The sequence below is a fragment of the Micromys minutus genome (assembly GCF_963924665.1).
Source record: "Micromys minutus genome assembly, chromosome: 1".
NCBI lineage: Eukaryota > Metazoa > Chordata > Mammalia > Rodentia > Muridae > Micromys > Micromys minutus.
In genome coordinates this window covers 194,853,648-194,870,734 of record NC_137969.1, presented here as the reverse complement: position 1 = coordinate 194,870,734, position 17,087 = coordinate 194,853,648, and the positions used below count along the sequence as shown (strand labels likewise).

Below are 17,087 nucleotides of genomic sequence, written 5' to 3'. Positions count from 1 at the left end.
TCATGTAGCACAGTACCTAAAAATGGTCCTCATTCAAATAGAGCATCGCTGGCAACTTAACTTCAGCAAATAGAATGTATCCACCATCCCCTTCAATCCCATTTCATTCCTAAGGTTCATGTAGTCCCTGTTCACATAGAATAATGCTCACAGTTATTTTACAAAGGGTTGTTTGAGACTGACTATTTTTACAGAATTGTAACAGTTGGAGGAAGGCTCCCCCAAAAGCACTCACCACTGGACCTTGGATCTGCCTGCCTAGGCAGAATCAGTTACTTTTAGAGGCTTACATTAGAGCATGGGTTCCCAGACAACGTTGCCACTGCAGTGGCTAAGGACCAGGACCCAGGTCACCCACCCCATGCTGGGTATATTGAACCTCCTTACTCCTTTTCTCAGAGCTATAACACTTCCAACATATTTGGCTGAACAGGAGCCCTGTGGATTCAATTTGTCCCAGAATCCACCATTCTTGGTCTGGAAAGCAGTAACATCTGATTCCCCCGGGGGGAGAGGCAGATTGAGGACCCTACCTGTTCAGCACTTTGCCCTGCCCTGTTCAAGCCAATATCCCAGGAGCACCCAGGCACCCCATCAGGAGAGTTGGAACATAGAGCTGCAGAGAACTGGCCCCGGCCCTTACCTGGACTACATGGAAGGGATGGCTATGATGGTGTAAAGTGCTGAAGAATAAGTGCAGTATTCTGAAGACCTGGCCCCAACCCACCTTCATCTGCCATGCAATGGCATGGGTGTGCCTTCCTTACCCTGCAACACCTAGAACAGGTAGGTGAACTGTCTTCAAAGGCATGCAGAACTAAAGAGAGTAGATTCTATACCATGCATGAAAAGCACAGCAAAGCAGGCTCCGGAGGTAGAGGCACAGGAGAACCAGCAGGCTAACCTCCTCAGATATCACCTAGGTATCTAGAGCTAGGTCAAGGGTTCTGAGAAGGTCTGCCCCCAACATGAGGTCTTTCTTGAGCATATAAATAGTTGATTCCTTCAGACACAAAGCTCCAGGACCTCCATGAAAGATGGCATTGAGGATCCAGGACTGATAGTGCAGCAGAAGCCAATGACTCACACCAGACCAATGACTCTATACTATGTGACAAAAGTATACTATGTGACACACCATGTTCTTATAGCAAGATTTTTAAAAAAATATTTTATTATATATTTATTTACCATTTTTACTTTTAAATGAAAAGGTAAAGAGTAAATATGGAGGGGGGAAGAAGGCGGGATTAGGGTGCATGATGTGAAATTCATAAAGGATCAACAAAATGTTAAGAAAGAAGAAAAGAAATCAACTGTTATCTTGATGAACCGTTCTTTATACATGTGTTTTGGTTGTTTTTCTATTGTGATAAAAATGCCACAATCAAGGAAGTTTATAAAAGGAAAGGCTTAATTTGGCTCCTGGTTTCACAGTTAGAATCCACAATGGTGGCACAAAAGAGAAGCTGAGACCTCATATCATGATCCATACTCAGAACATACTGAGAGTTACTTAAGTTTTTTAAAACCTCGAATTATACTCCCAGGAACACACTTTCTCCAGTAATGACATACTTTTTATTCTCTTCCAGATAGTTCTGCAGACTCAGGATTGAGCTGACAGAATTAAGAAATTCCCTTAGCCTGAGTAATGCCATTTTACATAGATCTCAGCCTGGGTTTCTGTTTCCCACTGTAAAGGCCTTTTCTCAGAAATTAGGTAATCTCACTTTGGTTAAGTAGCTAGCTGAGTCACCCAGGCAACAGATCCTGCGTGGCAGAACATCTCCCCCCACCCCCCGCACCTAGATTGTCCCCATCCCCTTGTAATTCTCCACAAAGAGTATTGTGAAAAAGCCTTTAACTGAAAAGTTTCCTTAGTTCCATGCCTTATTTTCTCATGCCTTATTTCCTTCTTCTACCTGTATAAAGTTAGCATGTGAAAAAAATATTGTCAGCTTGATCAGACCACTTGACTTGCTGTCCTTGTTCGCACATCTTTCACCCCCATTCTCTCGTAGGTGATCCTGGGTTCCTGTTGACTGTCCCGAGGGCCCGGGCAAACTGGCACCCAACGGTGGGGCTGCTGGGGTTCCTAAGAATTGAACGCTGCCCACCCAATTAGGAAGGCCTTCAGTGTTGTTCCAGAGAGTGACAGAGCAACTACACGACTTAACCTTTGCTAGCTCAGCTCAGGTAAATGTATTCACGGTGCAGATTCTTAAAGGTAAGGTGATGGGACAAGCATTCTCCCAAAAGTCTCTCTTTATTTCAGGACTTAAAGAGTCTCTCTCAAGATGCGAAGGATTACAGTTAAGAAAAAAGGATCTAGACTTTGTTGGTAACATTATGACCTTGGTCTCCACAAGAGAACACCATTGATGAAAGGGCTTGGCAGAGAGTTGGCAACTGCATTAAAAATTATTATTCAACTTTTGGTCCCCGAAACATTCCAGTCACCGCCTTCAGTTATTGGAACCTTATTAATGACATACTTAGGACTACCCCAGAATGGCCAGATTTACAACAGTTAGTGTCAGAAGGGAAAATGTCCCTTAGGGAAATTGCTTCCCATACCCCTTCAGTGACTAGGCAACACCCGCGACTCCCCTGAGACTCCTCCTGCCTCTGTTATTATTGAGATGGAGGAGAGAACCTAACTACACAGCCTAACCTAACCCACTTAGCCCCCACTTACTTGACTAATTAATTCAAGCCATCTCTCAGACGACTCTACCCTCTCCGTTGCAAACAGTGCACTGTGTCTAGGGTGCAGTGATTTTTCTCCAGGGAGTGAGACAGACCTGGAAGAAAAGGCTATCAGTCTAATCGCTACTGTCCAGACCCACCCAAGGTGGCTAAAATTGCCCTCGCTACAGATCTTTCAGTTAGGGATGATCCCTCCTTTCCACTATTTAATCTGCCTCCCACATATGGGACCCTTGATATTATTTTTGGATCTCTGCCTATTTTTGCCTCCCACCAGCAATTAATAACAGACTTGGTTTCACTTCGCTTCATGGTCACCACTAGGGAAGAACAAATACAACTTCTTCAGGTTCTCAAAGAGTTAGACTCATAATTAGCTGGTCTGAGTTTTCCTCCTGGGTTCCCATCTGAGAATAGGAGAAGAAAACAAAAAAACTAAAAGGGAAAAGTCCAAAGTCCTTTGGCTAAGCTCCAAGGACATTATTTTACCTTACTGATGTGGCAGAGAGGCCTTTTTCTTTTTTTTTTTTTTTGTCCATACAACTTCTTGCTTTCGAGAACGCTAATCTGTCATAAAGATTGACAGGTCATGGGCTCCAGATAATTCTGGACAAAATTCAATTAAAAGACCCTTATTTTTATTTAGGATTTGAATCTTGCCATTAAACCGTAATTACTCAAAAAGTTAAATTAAAAATAGCCGCTTACTAACCTTAAATAATTTTCAGAAATTCTTAGGAAATATTAATTGGTTTAGGCCTTATCTTAAACTTACTACAGGGAAACTTAAGCCACTCTTTGATATTCTTAAAGGCGACCCTAGTCCTTCTTCCTCGAGTATTTCGATTCCTACAACAAGAGAAACTTTAAATTTGGTTGAAAAAGCTATCCAAAATCAAGGAGTTTCTTTCATTTCATATGTTACACCTCTTTTGTTTGTTATATGTGCTACAATTCATACCCCACAGGGGTGTTTTGGCAGAATGGCCCTCTTCTTTTGGTACACCTTTGAGCCTCTCCTTCTAAAGTTATGCCCCTTACCATTCCTTAGTAGTTAAACTTACTATGTTGGGACAAGAACAGAGCCGCCAAATTTTTGGTAAAGATCCAGATAGAATAACTTTTGCTTACTCCAACGAGCAGTTGGACTGGCTTTTCCAGACTACAGATGAATGGCCTGTAGTTTGCTTTTCCTTTTCTGGGATAATTGATTACAATTACCCTGCTGATAAATTGCTGTAACCTCTCCCTGTACATTACCTGAAGCCTGATTGGTGTTTACAGGTGGCTCCTGTTATGAGCAGCCTATGTTACTGATGGTCAAGTTATGCCTGTTCAGTCTTCCTGTATGTCTATCCATCTTGCATAACCCTGTTGCCCACACCTTATCTCAGAGTTAATCCCTGAGGTCTGGTCCCTAATGATATCTGGCAAATGAATGTTATACATCTTACAGAATTTGGCAAGCTTAAATATATTCATGTTACAATTGATACCTTTAGTAGATTTATCATTGCCTCTCTACAAGCCAGAGAGGCCTCTATAAATGTAATTGTTCATGTACTGAGTTGCCTTTCTGTCATGGGTAAACCCAAAATAATTAAGACCAATAACGGACCTGGTTACATTGGAAAAAATCTCCAACAATCAAATCTGCACAATCTTGAAAGCGTGACAATATGGGTAGGAGACGACCTGGAACAATCAGTCCTCAAATCCCAAGTACATCACTTCAGCTAGAGGCCAGTGGTACGCAGGAGGGTGCTGTATGCCACAGCGCCCTCTCACTACTTGAAGCAGGACAGCTTGTGTTTGGAGTCCAGTCCTTGACAGAAACTCGCTGTATAATGCTGATGGCTCCAACCAAAACGATCAATACAAATGAAAACTGCTCCAAGGACATTCAAAAGTGTCTGAGGAGAAAATTGTACAATGTGCTTCATCTTCTATGTGCATTTTATCACACCCAAAGGACAAAGAGGTGCTTACCCTGTTCTGAACTCAGATAAAACTCTATGTCTGTTTGCCAATGATGGGGAATGAAGTTGAATCTTGAACTCAGAGTGATCAATCAGGTTTCCTGGAAAGCCATGTAATCAGTGAGCCTGGTGAGTCGCTGATAGAGGATTGGTGGAGTGGCTCTGAACATAAACCCGTTCAAGGAAAGATCCAGGGCTCCTGAGGCTGGCTTCTTGGGAAGAACCATTCTTGTGGTGTAGTCAGCCTGCTACAACACAACTTTCTCAGACTCTTCCACAGGAATCCCGACAAAGGCTGAAAAATCATCTGCTATTGTGGAGGTATAAACTTGAGAGACCAGGAAAAGGCTCGTCTTCTTGTTGTATCTCTATGGACTTCCATGATTGGCTGCAGAGTCTCTGACCATTGGTGGGCGTTGATGGTCGTATAGATCCCTGGGAAATCTCTGCCAGATTCACTGTCTTACTGACCAAATTTTCCCAAGTTTAGAATTTGCAAATTTTATAGCAGGTGGTATCCTCTTCCAAAGAAATCTTGCATTATTCATGTCATTCTGGAGCAAATACAAAGCTAGAAGCTTTCGGTACACTGGCGGAGTGGCAATTCCTCCAGGAGCCTCAAGCTCCTGGTTCTCGCATTGATCCAACAGCTTTCTGAAACCGAAGGCATTGTCTGCCATCACCACCATGGCATCTTCCTGGCTTCTCTCCTGCTGCTACCCTGCCTGACCAAAGCACAAGCTGGCCCCACGTCTTTTGAAATTTTAGTAGATGTCCTCAGTGACATATCTCCTCCAACACGGTCACACCTCCTAATCCTTACTACATTGTTGTACAAATTGGGGACCAAGTATTCAAATATATAAGCTTTCATAGAGACTTTAGCCTCTTACATCATACATTTTTGAGAAAGCTTTCAATATCAGGAATAGATTATTTCTTTTGGGGAAGGCCTCAGATTTAATCTGAGAGTGGTCATTTTTTTCCCCTAGCAATAGTGCTACTATTGTATTGGGGATACTTTTTGGATAGGTTAATCTTTTAGTTCACAGACTCAAAGCCAGGCAAGACTTTTGATGCAGATTTTATTTTCTTCTACAACCCAACAACAACAAAAATTTAATCAACTATCAAAGCAACTAGGCAAACAATTAAACAAAAACACCACCTGTTCATTATAAAAGTTATAGAATGGCTTGGATGGAAAATACTTGAATGTAATAAAAGGTAATATATGGTAAATCCATAACCAGTATAGTTCTAGAGAAAAAATTCTAGGGACTTCCATTAATATCAAGAACAAACAAGGCTGTCTGTTGTCTCTATTTCTTTTCAATGTAGTGCTTAAATTCTTATCTGAAGAAATGAGAAAATAGAAGAAAATAAAAAAAAATTAGTCACAATATTCCTGTTTACTAGTGATGTGATGTTATACATATGAGGCCCTGAAGACTATTAGAAAATTAGATCTAATAAACATGTTCAGTAAAGTGATAACATATAAAATTAACACACTAAGTATATCAGAATTTTATGCACCAATTGCAAACATATAAAGTAAAAAATCAGAGAACCAGTCCCATTCACAACATAAAACAAAAAGAAAAAGAAACTCCAAACAACAGAGTAAACCTAAGCAAGATGATAAAAAACTTCGGTGATGAAAACATTAAAATCTTTTATTTAATGTGAAACTAGCTCACATTTAAATGTGATATTTTAAAATTGTACATTTTTTTTTTAACATTTGTCCTCCCACCACGTGTTGACGCTTAAAATGACATAAAAACATCACCAATCACATGCTGAATGGTTTAATTAGTTTATCCCTTCAGTTCTTCTATGAAGCACCCAGTATTCCTTAAAACACCAGTCTGACCTGGCAGTGGCCAACAGTAAATTTCACCTTCAGAATTATGAAGTTCAGGTCCTCTGTGCATGCTATGACGCAGTGGCACTTGTCCAGAACTGGCACCGTCCCATAGCTGGGGAACTTTAAATGTACCAGTGTGTGTGGGGGTGTGTGTGTGAAACTGTTTCCCCTTCAAGGGGAACAAACATGACTCTTCAAAACCCAACCAGCTTGGCTGAGGTCTATCTGTCCCATGTCTTTAGGCTCCTTTCCCCCACCTCCTATCCTCTACAGCAGCCAAGCAATAAAGACCAAAACCTAACCCGGGTTACAAGAAAACAAGGCAGTGATGGCCGCAGAGGGAGTGACATGGGGTCACCTGATGCTCCTTTACCTCCCACATACATGGTATGTGCTTCACAGAAAACCAGTAACAGCAAACTCACAAAATCAACAGTTACAAATGAAGCCCATTCATCCATGGGTGATGGAAGGCAGGAGGAAGTGGGAGGGGAAATGGCACAAGGAAAGGAGGGAAAAGAACTCAAATCAGACAGGCACAGGAGTTAGCAAAAGCTTAAAAAAATAAAAAAACAAAACAAAACAAACAAACAAACAAAAAGCTAGAAAACTCTGCTGGGCGGTGTGGTGGTAAAAATCCACATACTGGACTCAGGAAGATTCCAATTCAAAGACAAGGGAAATTGCAGAGGGCCCTTGGCAGTGGGTCCTGCCTTCCATGGCAGAGAAAGGAAAACAGAGGAAAGAGTGGCTACATCCTCCACGAAGTCCCACTTGCCCCCTTTGACAGCAGGACTCAGTGACCTGCAGCAACTTTCAGTTTGGCAGGAGAAGGGTGTGGGCAAGGTAATTTCTCTGCAGAGGATGAACTGCTCAGGGCTGACTGCATGTAGACTGTCTTGTCGAAAATTCTGTTGCTTAAAAAGACCACCAAGGAGAAAAGGCACAACTGGAAAAAATATGCTTTTAAGGAGACTTTGCTTCATTGGCGCTAATGATGAATAAAGGAAACAGGATAGAAAAGAGGCAGCCACTGGTGATGTAGGAGGATTGCATTGCTGAGAGGAAAGCCAAGGACAAGCAAAACCTTTCTGGTACTGAGGCCAATTCCTTTTTATGTTTGACAATCGCTGGTGCATTTCAATACTTTTGTTGAACCAACGGTATTCAAAGCAGTACGCTGAGTGGAGAAGAGACATGTGCAGCAAACTAACCAGCTGAACCACGAGATGGATGTGGAAGAGACTCACAAAGGTTCCTTGAATAAGGAAAAGTGCCTTCAGCAAAAGGCTGAAGAGCTTGTCAGCAATTATTTTGCTGACACCGGGGAATGGATGAGGCTTCCTCCCTGATACCTCAAATGCCAACTCACCTACATCTTGGAACCAAATGGCATTCGTAACTTTGCTAAGCACAAACAGGGGGAGCACCCAAAGAGTACTGAAAATTTGATGTGAGGAATTCCAGCCATGACATCTCCATGTAGTGACGGATCACCAATAATCCGGGCGGTTACTGATTGAAGCACAGGAATAAACACTCGATAAAACAGGAGGAGACCGAACCAGAATACTCCACCGTTCCAAGCCCAACACTGGAAAATTCTACTAACAATACGTGCCTCACTCTCTTGCTTCTGCTCTATACTCAGCACTCTCCTCTGGGCCAAGAGGCTACTTGCCCTTCTTCGACTCTGTTGCTCTGGCTTCTGCTGGATCTGAGCATCTAGTTTTGAGATGTACAGATGTCCCAGATGTATTGCCCTGCCAAGGCCCTACAGAAAAGTTTTGACACTGTCAGCCATCTCTTCACTGACCAGACTATCAATTAAAGAGAGAGGGAAGTGAGTGCCCCCAAATCATCATGGACTCCCCTATTGCCCAGCCTGGGCTCTAGCCCACTGAAGTTGGGTTCTCGGTTCACCTGTCTGCTCCTGGCTTTCCTCTGGAGATGCTGACATCAGGGAATGGATGAAGTTTCCTCCCTGATACCTCAAATGCCAAGTCACCTACATCTTGGAACCAAATGGCATTCACAAATTTGCTAAGCACAAACAGTCTCTGAGGCAGTCTCTGATCTTTTCTTCAATACTTGCTCCTCTATTTAACCTTGTATTTCCTCCCATAAGTGTTTCATTCTACCTTTTAAGAATGATTGAGGCATCCACATTCTGACCTTCCTTCTTTGAAACTTTGTAAAGTCAGTGAATTGTTGTGTTCTTGGGTATTTAGAGCATTTTGAAAATAGTATCTGCTTATTAGTGAGTGCATACCATGTGTGTTCTTTTGTGACTGGGTTACCTCACTCAGGATGATAGTTTCTAGTTCCATCAATTTGCCTAGGAATTTTATAAAGTCATTGTTTCTGATAGCTGAGTAATACTCCATTGTGTTAATGTACCACAAATTTTGTATTCATCCCTCTGTTGAAGGACATATGGGTTCTTTCCGGCTTCTGGTGATTATAAATAGGGCTACTATGAACATGGTGGAGCTTGTGTTCTTGTTATATGTTGAAACAACTTTTGGGTATATGCCCAGGAGTGGAAAAGCTGGTCCTCATGTAGTACTATGTCCACTTTTCTAAGGAAATTTCCAGAGTGGTTTCTAGACTGGGTGTAACAGCTTGCAATCCCACAACAATGGAGGAGTGTTCCTCTTTCTCCACATCCTTGCCAGTATCTGCTGTTATCTGAGTTTTTGATTTTAGCCATTCTGTCTGGTGTGAGGTGAAATCACAGAGTTGTTTTGGTTTGCATTTTCCTGATGATTAGGAATATTGAACATTTCTTTAGATGCTTCTCAGCCATTCAATATTCCTCAGTTGAGAATTTTTTGTTTAGCTCTGTACCCCAAATTTTAACAGAATTATTTGATTCTCTGAAGTCTACCTTCTTGAGTTCTTTGTATATATTGAATATTAGCCCTCTATCTGATGTAGGATTGTTAAAGATCCTTTCTCAATCTGTTGGCTGCTGTTTTGTCTTATTGACAATGTCCTTGGCTTTACAGAAACTTTGCAAAGTCATGAGGTTGATTCTTGATCTTAGAGCATAAGCCATTGGTATTCTTTTCAAAATACTTCCTCTGTACCTATGTATTCTAAGCTCTTCTTTCTCTTCTATTAGTTTCAGTGTACTTGGTTTTGTGTAGAGGTCTCTGAACCACTTTCACTTGAGCTTTCTACAAGGAGATAAGAATGGATCAATTTGCATTCTTCTGCATGCCTTCTACCAGTTGAACCAACACTATTTGTTGAAGAGGCTGTCCTTTTTCCATTGAATGTTTTAGCTCCTTTGACAGCAATCAAGTGACCATAGGCATGTGGATTCATTTCTTGGTCTTCAATTTTGTTTCATTAATCAACCTGACAATCTCTGTACAAATACCATGTGGTTTTCCATCATGATTGATCTGTAATATAGCTTGAGGTCAGAGATGGTGATTTCCCTGTAAGTTCTTGTATTGTTGAGAATAGTTTTCGGTATCCTAGGTTTCTTGTTATTCCAAATGAATTTTAAATTGCTTTTTGTAACTCTGTGAAGAATTGAGTAGAAATTTTGACGGAGATTGCATTGAATCTGTAGATTGCTTTTGGCAACATGGCCATTTTTATGATGCTGACCATTCCAATCCATGAGAACTGGAGATCTTTTCATCTTCTGAGATCTTCAATTTTCTTCTTCAGAAATTTGAAGTTCTTACCATACAAATCTCTTACTTGCTTAGTTAGAGTCACAGCAAGGTATTTTAAATTGTTTGTGATGTTGGGTGAAGTGTGTCTTTTCCTTAATTTCTTTCTCAGTATGTTTATTCTTTGAGTAGATGAAGGCTACTGATTTGTTTGAGTTAATTTTATATTCAGACAATTTGGTAAATTTGTTTATCAGCTGTAGCAGTTCTCTAAGGAAAATTTTGGGTTCATTTAAGTATACTGTTATATCATGTGCAAATAGTGATATTTTGACATCTTAATTTTTGACTTCTATTTGACCATTTTTTTTTGCTGTCTATTAATCTGGAAAGGACTTCCAGTACTATATTGTATAGGTAGGGGGAGAGTGGGCAGCCTTGTCTTGTCCCTGATTTTAATGAAATTGCTTCAAGTTTCTAACAATTTAGTTTGATGTTGGCTACCAGTTTGTTGTATATTGCTTTTCCTATGGTTAAGTATGGTCCTTCGATTCCTGATATTTTCAATACATTTAACAGGAAGGTGGGTTGAAATTTTTAAAGGCTTTCTCAGAGTGTAGTGAGATTATCATGTGTGTGTTTTTTTTACATTGAATTTATTTATATAGTGAATTACATGATTAAATTTCCATATATTGAACCATTCCTGCATTCCTGGGATGAAGCTTATTTGATCATGTTGAATGATCATTTTTATATGCTTTTTGATTTGCTTTGAAAGAATTTTATCGAGTATTTTTCCATTGATGTTTATGAGGGATATTGGTCTGAAGTTCTCTTTCTTTGTAGGGTCTTTTTTTTTTTTTTTTTGTATTTTGTGGAATAGTTTGGAGAGTATTGGTATTAGGTCTTCTATGAAGGTCTGATAATTCTGTACTAACCCCATCTGCTCCTGGGCATTTTTTGGTTGGGAGGATTTTGATGATTGCTTCTATTTTGTTAGGGGTTTTGGGGCTGTTTAGATGATTTATCTGATTCTGATTTAACTTTGGTAACTGGTACCTGTCTAGAAAGTCATTCATTTACTCTATATTTTCCAGTTTTGTTGAGTATAGTCTTTTGTACTAGGATCTGATGATTTCTTGAATTTCTTCAGTTTCTGTTTTAATGTTTCCTCTCATTTCTGATTTTGTTAATTTGGATAATCTCTCTGTGCCTTAGTCTCGCTAAGGGTTTATTGATATTATTGATTTTCTCAATGAACCAGCTCCTGGTTTTATTGATTCTTTGTATAGTTTTTTTTGTTTCTACTTGGTTGATTTTAGCTCTGAGTATGATTATTTTCTGCTGTCTATTCCTCCTGGGTGTGTCTGCTTCTTTTTGTTCTAGGGTTTTCAACTGTGCTGTCAAGCTGCTAGTGTCTGCTGTCTCCAGTTTCTTTTTGGAGGCACTCAGAGCTATGAGTTTTCCTCTTAGTCCTGCTTTCATTGTATTCCATAAGTTTTGACTTCATTTTCCTTAAATTATAAAAAATTCTTTAATTTTTTCTTTATTTTTTTCCTTGACTGTGTTATCATTGAGTAGAGCATTGTTCAACTTTTATGTGTATTTGGGATTTTTGTTATTTTTGTTGTTATTGAACATTAATCTTAGTTTATATTAATCTGCTAGGATGCATGGGAGGTTTTTTATCTTCTTGTGTCTGATGAAGCCTGTTTTGTGATTGTCTACATCGTCAATTTTGCAGAAGGTACTGTGAGGTTCTGAAAAGAAGGTATACTCTTTTGTTTTAAGATGAAATTTTCTATAGATATCTGTTAAATCCAATTTGTTCAAAACCTCTATTGTTTCACTGTGTCTCTGTTCAGTTTCTGCTTCCATTATCTGTCCATAGGTGAGAGTGGGGTGTTGAAGTCTCCCACTATTATTGTGTGGGGTGAAATAAGTGCTTGGAGCTTTAGTAGGATTTTTCTTATGACTGTGGGTACCCTTGTATTTGAAGCATAGATGTTCAAGATTGAGAGTTCATCATGATAGATTTTTCTTCTAATGAATAAAAAGGGTCCTTTCCCTTCTTTTCTTTTTTGATAACTTTTGGTTGCAAATCTATCTGATTCGATATTAGAATGGCTACTCCAGCTTGTTTCTTGGAACCATTTATTTTTTTATTTTTTATTTTTTATTTTTGGCTTTTTATTCTCAGCCTTTTTTCTGAGGTAGTGTCTTTGTGGCTGAGATGAGTTTTTTGTATGAAGCAAAATGCTGAATCTTGTTTATTTATCCACTCTTATAGTATATTTCTTTTTATTGGGGAAATAAGTCCATTGATGGTAAGAGATATTAAGGAATAGTGACGGGTGTTTCCTGTTACTTTTGTTGTTAGAAGTAGAATTATGTTTTTGTCCTTTTCTTCTTATGATTTGTGTGCTTTTCTTGCAAAAAAATTATTTTCTTGCTTTTTCTAGTTTGTAGTTTTTCTCCTTTTGTGAAGTTTTTCATCTATTATCCTTTGTAGGACTGGGTTTGTAGACAGATATTGTTTAAATTTGGTTTTGTCCTGGTGAATCTTGGTTTCTCCATTCATGGTAATTGAGAATTTTATTGCATATAGTACTTGGGCTGGCATTTTTGTTTTCTTAGGGTCTGTATAATGTCTGTCAGGATCTTTTAACTTTCATAGTCTCAGTTGAGAAGTGTCTTGTATTTCTGATTGGTTTGCCTTTATATGTTACTTGTCCTTTTTCCCTTACTGCTTTTAGCATTCTTTCTTTCTTTGGAATATTAGAAGTTTTGACTATTATGTGTTGGCAGAAGTTTATTTTCTGGTGCAATACATTTGGAGTTTGTAGGCTTCATCTGTCTTCATGGTCATCTCCTTCTTAAGGTTAGGAATGTTTTTTTTCTAACCTTTGTGGAAGATATTTGCTGGGCCTTGGATTGGGAGTCTTCACTCTTTTCTACACCTATTATTTTTTGTTTGGTCTTCTTATTCTGTCCTAGATATCCTGTGTGTTTTGGGTTCAGAGCTTATTGATTTTTGCATGTTCTCTGACTGTTGTGTCAATGTTTTTCTGAGATCCTCTCTTCCATCTCTTGTAGTCTATTTGTGATGCTCGCATCTATGACTCCTGATTTCTTTCTTATGTTCTCCAGGGTTGCCTCTTTTTTGATTTCTTTATTGTTTCTATTTCTATTTTTAGTTCTTTCACCTGTTTAAGTGTGTTCTCCTGAAGCTCTTTAAGTTATTTTTGTGCTTCCTTTTTTAGGGCTTCTAATTGTCTTGAATGTTCTATAATTTTTTAAGGGAGTTAGTTATTCATGCACTCCTCAAGGGCCCGTATCATAATCCTGAAGTATGACTTTAAGTCCACATCTTGTTTTTATGGTAGTTTGGGAAATTCAGTACTTGTTGTGGTGGGAGAACTGGGTTCTGATGTTGCCAGGGTGTCTTGGTGTTCTTTTCTTAGGTTCTTGCATTTGCCTCTTGCCATTTTGTTATCTGTGTTGTTAGGTGATCTTGTTGTTTCTGACTGAATTTTGTCTCTCTGGTGGGTCTGAGGGCCTGTGGCCTCAGGAGAGTGATTACACCTGGGAGTCCAGCTCTTTTTGGGCAGGCCCTGAGTTCTGATTGTTGTGACCTGGCTTTGTCTCTGGTTGGAATGGACCTGTTTCCAGAGAGCACCCTGTTATCTGTGCCTTGTGAGTTCCAGAAGGTCTCTCCTCAATAATCAGTGGGTGAGAGCAGTGGGGGCTCACTATTGGGCTCAGGTGGGAGATTGCTTCTGAGGCTCCTCTTGGTGCTCAGCAATTTGTGGGCAGGCCCTGTGTCCTGGTCCGAAGTCTATCCTTAAGATGATTGATCTTATAAAATTTGCTGTTCTTGCAAGATAAAAAGTCATCTGACTTAATTGCCATTATTTGCTTTTGAGTCAAACTTGTTATCTCTGCTCAAAAAGATAACTAGGACAATTCCAAGGCATACATGTTAAAATAAGACCCTGTCTACACTTAGGCAGAACAATGGAGAGCTTGTTTACACATAGACAGAATAAATGTAGTATTGTGGCATTTGTTTTTATAAGCTTGGGCTGATATGACTAGATGCTTTTCTTGGTATGCAGGCAGCAGGAATAGAGAATACATGACGATAATCCCAGAAGCTAAAGGGATTAAGAGGAGCATTCGGAATAAATTCACCCTCAGCTTCCAAGTGTTTAAGGCCAGTCTGAGATAAGACTGTCTTAACAATAAGATAATGAAGGCTTAGGGGCTTTTTAGGTCAGTCTATTCTATCCAGAAACTGAGCCTGTCACTAAGCCTAACCTCAAATTGAGCTCTCTCTGAGCTATATGTCCGTCCAAAAACTAAAAATCTTTGAGAAACAGACAAATGTAAAACAATTACTATAGCATATAAAATATTTATAAATGAATACTAATATACTCTGAATTTTACCATCCTATATCTATCTCTATCTATCTATCTATCTATCTATGTATCTATCTATCTATCTATCTATCTATCTATCTATCTATCTATCTATTTATCTGTTTATCATCTATATGCATGCCTGTTTTTTTTTGCCAGATTGCATAATCTCAGCTTTACATGTACCTTCAGTAAATATTAAAGAATGGCAGTTTCTCAATGTCTGTGACACTTTAAACATTGATGATCATTAAAATAGATTACTGTCAATTTTTGACCTAGTTCATTTTCCTTTAGGAAAAAAAAAACTTTACCGTGGTTTTCCGGCTCAAACCTGAATGACTGGTGAAATTCACAGTACCACTGAAAGCACTCTAAACTGCCATTTCCATTTTAATTGTTGGATGTGGATTATACCCTTCAATGTGAAAATCTTCAACTTTGAAATCATTGATTATTTCAACTTTTCGAAGGACTTTTGAGCTTTGGGAAAGACCACGGGTACGAGTGCCTGTTCAGTCTTCCTTCATTTAATTTTGATGTTGGCTGTGGACCTGTTATAAGATGCTTTTTTTATGTTTAGGTATGTCCCTTGTATCCTTAATTTCTCCAGGACTTTTATCATGAAAGGGTGTTGAATTTTTCAAAGGGCTTCTCTGCATCTAATGAATGATCATGCTAGTTTCAGTCTTTTAGGTTCTTTACATAGTGGACTACATTGCTTTTTATATATTGAACTATGTCTGCAATTCTGTAATGAAGCTTACTTGATCACAGTGGCTAATTTTTTATGTTTTCTTAGATTATTGATGCAAGTATTTTTTGACTAATTTTCCATCTATGTTCATAAGGGATGTTGGTTTATAAATTTTCTTATTTGTTGTATCTCTATTTGGGTTTAGCATTAAGACTGTGATCTCCTAAGTTTAGCAGAATTCCTTCAGTTTCTATTTTGTGAAATAATAATTTGAAACATTGTTGCTAATTTTCTTTGTAAAATCTGAGATAAAACCTGTCAGCCCTGGGATTTTGTTGGGAGAATTTTAATAACTGCATTTATTTTGCTAGAGGTTATAGATCTGTTTAAACTGCTTATCTGATCTTGGTTTAACTTTAGTAAAAGCTACCCCTGAAAAAAATTATGCATTTTCTTTACATTTTTCCAGTTTTGCGTAGTACAGAATTTTAAAGAATGTTCTCTTGATTCTCTGTATTTCCTTAGTGTCTGTTATATGTTCACTTTCATTTCTGATCTTGTTAATTTATATTCTTTCTTTGCCTTTTAGCTAATTTGTAAAAAAATATATCATTGATTTTTATTAAAAACAACTTATATTTCATTGATTTTTAAAAATTAAAAAAACATTTTCTCTTTGTTTCTATTTTGCTGATTTCAGCCCTGAATTATTTTTTGTGCCATCTACTCCTTTTCAATGTGATTTTTTACTTTCTGTTCTAGAGCTTTAATGTGTGCTAAAATTAAGTTAAGTTGCTAGTATGAAATTTCCCCAGGTTTTTTTTTTAACGACTTTATTTTGCAAAACAAAGATAAATGTACAGATTTTAAACATTTTTTGCTTAAAATTATACATTTTTGTCAGTACTGTTTTTTCAGACATTAAAATAAATTTTACATAAAACCATGTGAATATATTTTTTAGTCAGTACTTGATTTTTTTCAAGGGCTTGACAGTATGCATTGAAAACCTACTAGTTACAATAAGTGTAAAGTACATGTAAAACAAAACGCAACATGGAAATAGTCAAAGTCTTCTTGTTTTGTGAATATATGTATATTTTTTGTTTTCTTTATTTCTTGGACTTCATACAGTCTGTGAGTTGATTCTGGGGGAGTCCGAGCCTCTGGGGTTAGCATCCCACTATCAGTGACTGCATATAATGTCTGTTCTTTTGTGACTGGGTTATCTCACTCATGTCCATGGCCCTTGTTCCACCAAGGGTCACATGGATCTATGAAGCCATTCTGATGCATCTGGGCCCTACTGGTACTGATGTGAATAGTCTATGTTGCCACCTGATATCATAGTGATGTCTGGGTCTGGAGTCCTGCTGCAGTCCCAGATCATGTTGAAGTTCATGGCTTGTATAGTGACTGAAAGTCACATAGGTTTCTGTATCACTGTCTGAGCCCATGTTGAGGTCCATGGGCTGTGCTGTTGCCACTCATTTGAATGGCCTGTGCTGTCACCCGAGGCCATGTGGATTGATGTTGGGGGTTCGCTGCTGCTGCAGTCATAGCTGAGTCCTTGTTGCCACTGTGACTATGGTTTGTATTGATGTCGTTGACCCATGTTAACCACCAAAGGCTATTTGCATGTCCAACGAGCTTTCAACCTGAAGCTATGGTCTGGGAGGCTTCCAAGGGCCTTGTCTGGGTTACTGGTCCTATTGCAGCAGGGGTCTATATTGGTGGTCTGTGCAGGAATCTTATTCATAAGGTTA

General features: G+C 38.8%; 2 pseudogenes across 2 annotated transcripts; both read right to left on the bottom strand.

Moving 5' to 3' along the window:
• Positions 1-4,783: 4,783 nt before the first annotated feature.
• LOC308417112 (COP9 signalosome complex subunit 8-like) lies at positions 4,784-5,380 on the bottom strand (annotated as a pseudogene). Its single transcript has one exon. The product of its transcript is annotated as a COP9 signalosome complex subunit 8-like (transcript).
• Positions 5,381-7,360: 1,980 nt separating this feature from the next.
• LOC308421576 (etoposide-induced protein 2.4 homolog) lies at positions 7,361-8,368 on the bottom strand (annotated as a pseudogene). The gene has a single exon. The product of its transcript is annotated as an etoposide-induced protein 2.4 homolog (transcript).
• Between the last annotated feature and the right edge of the window lie 8,719 nt (positions 8,369-17,087).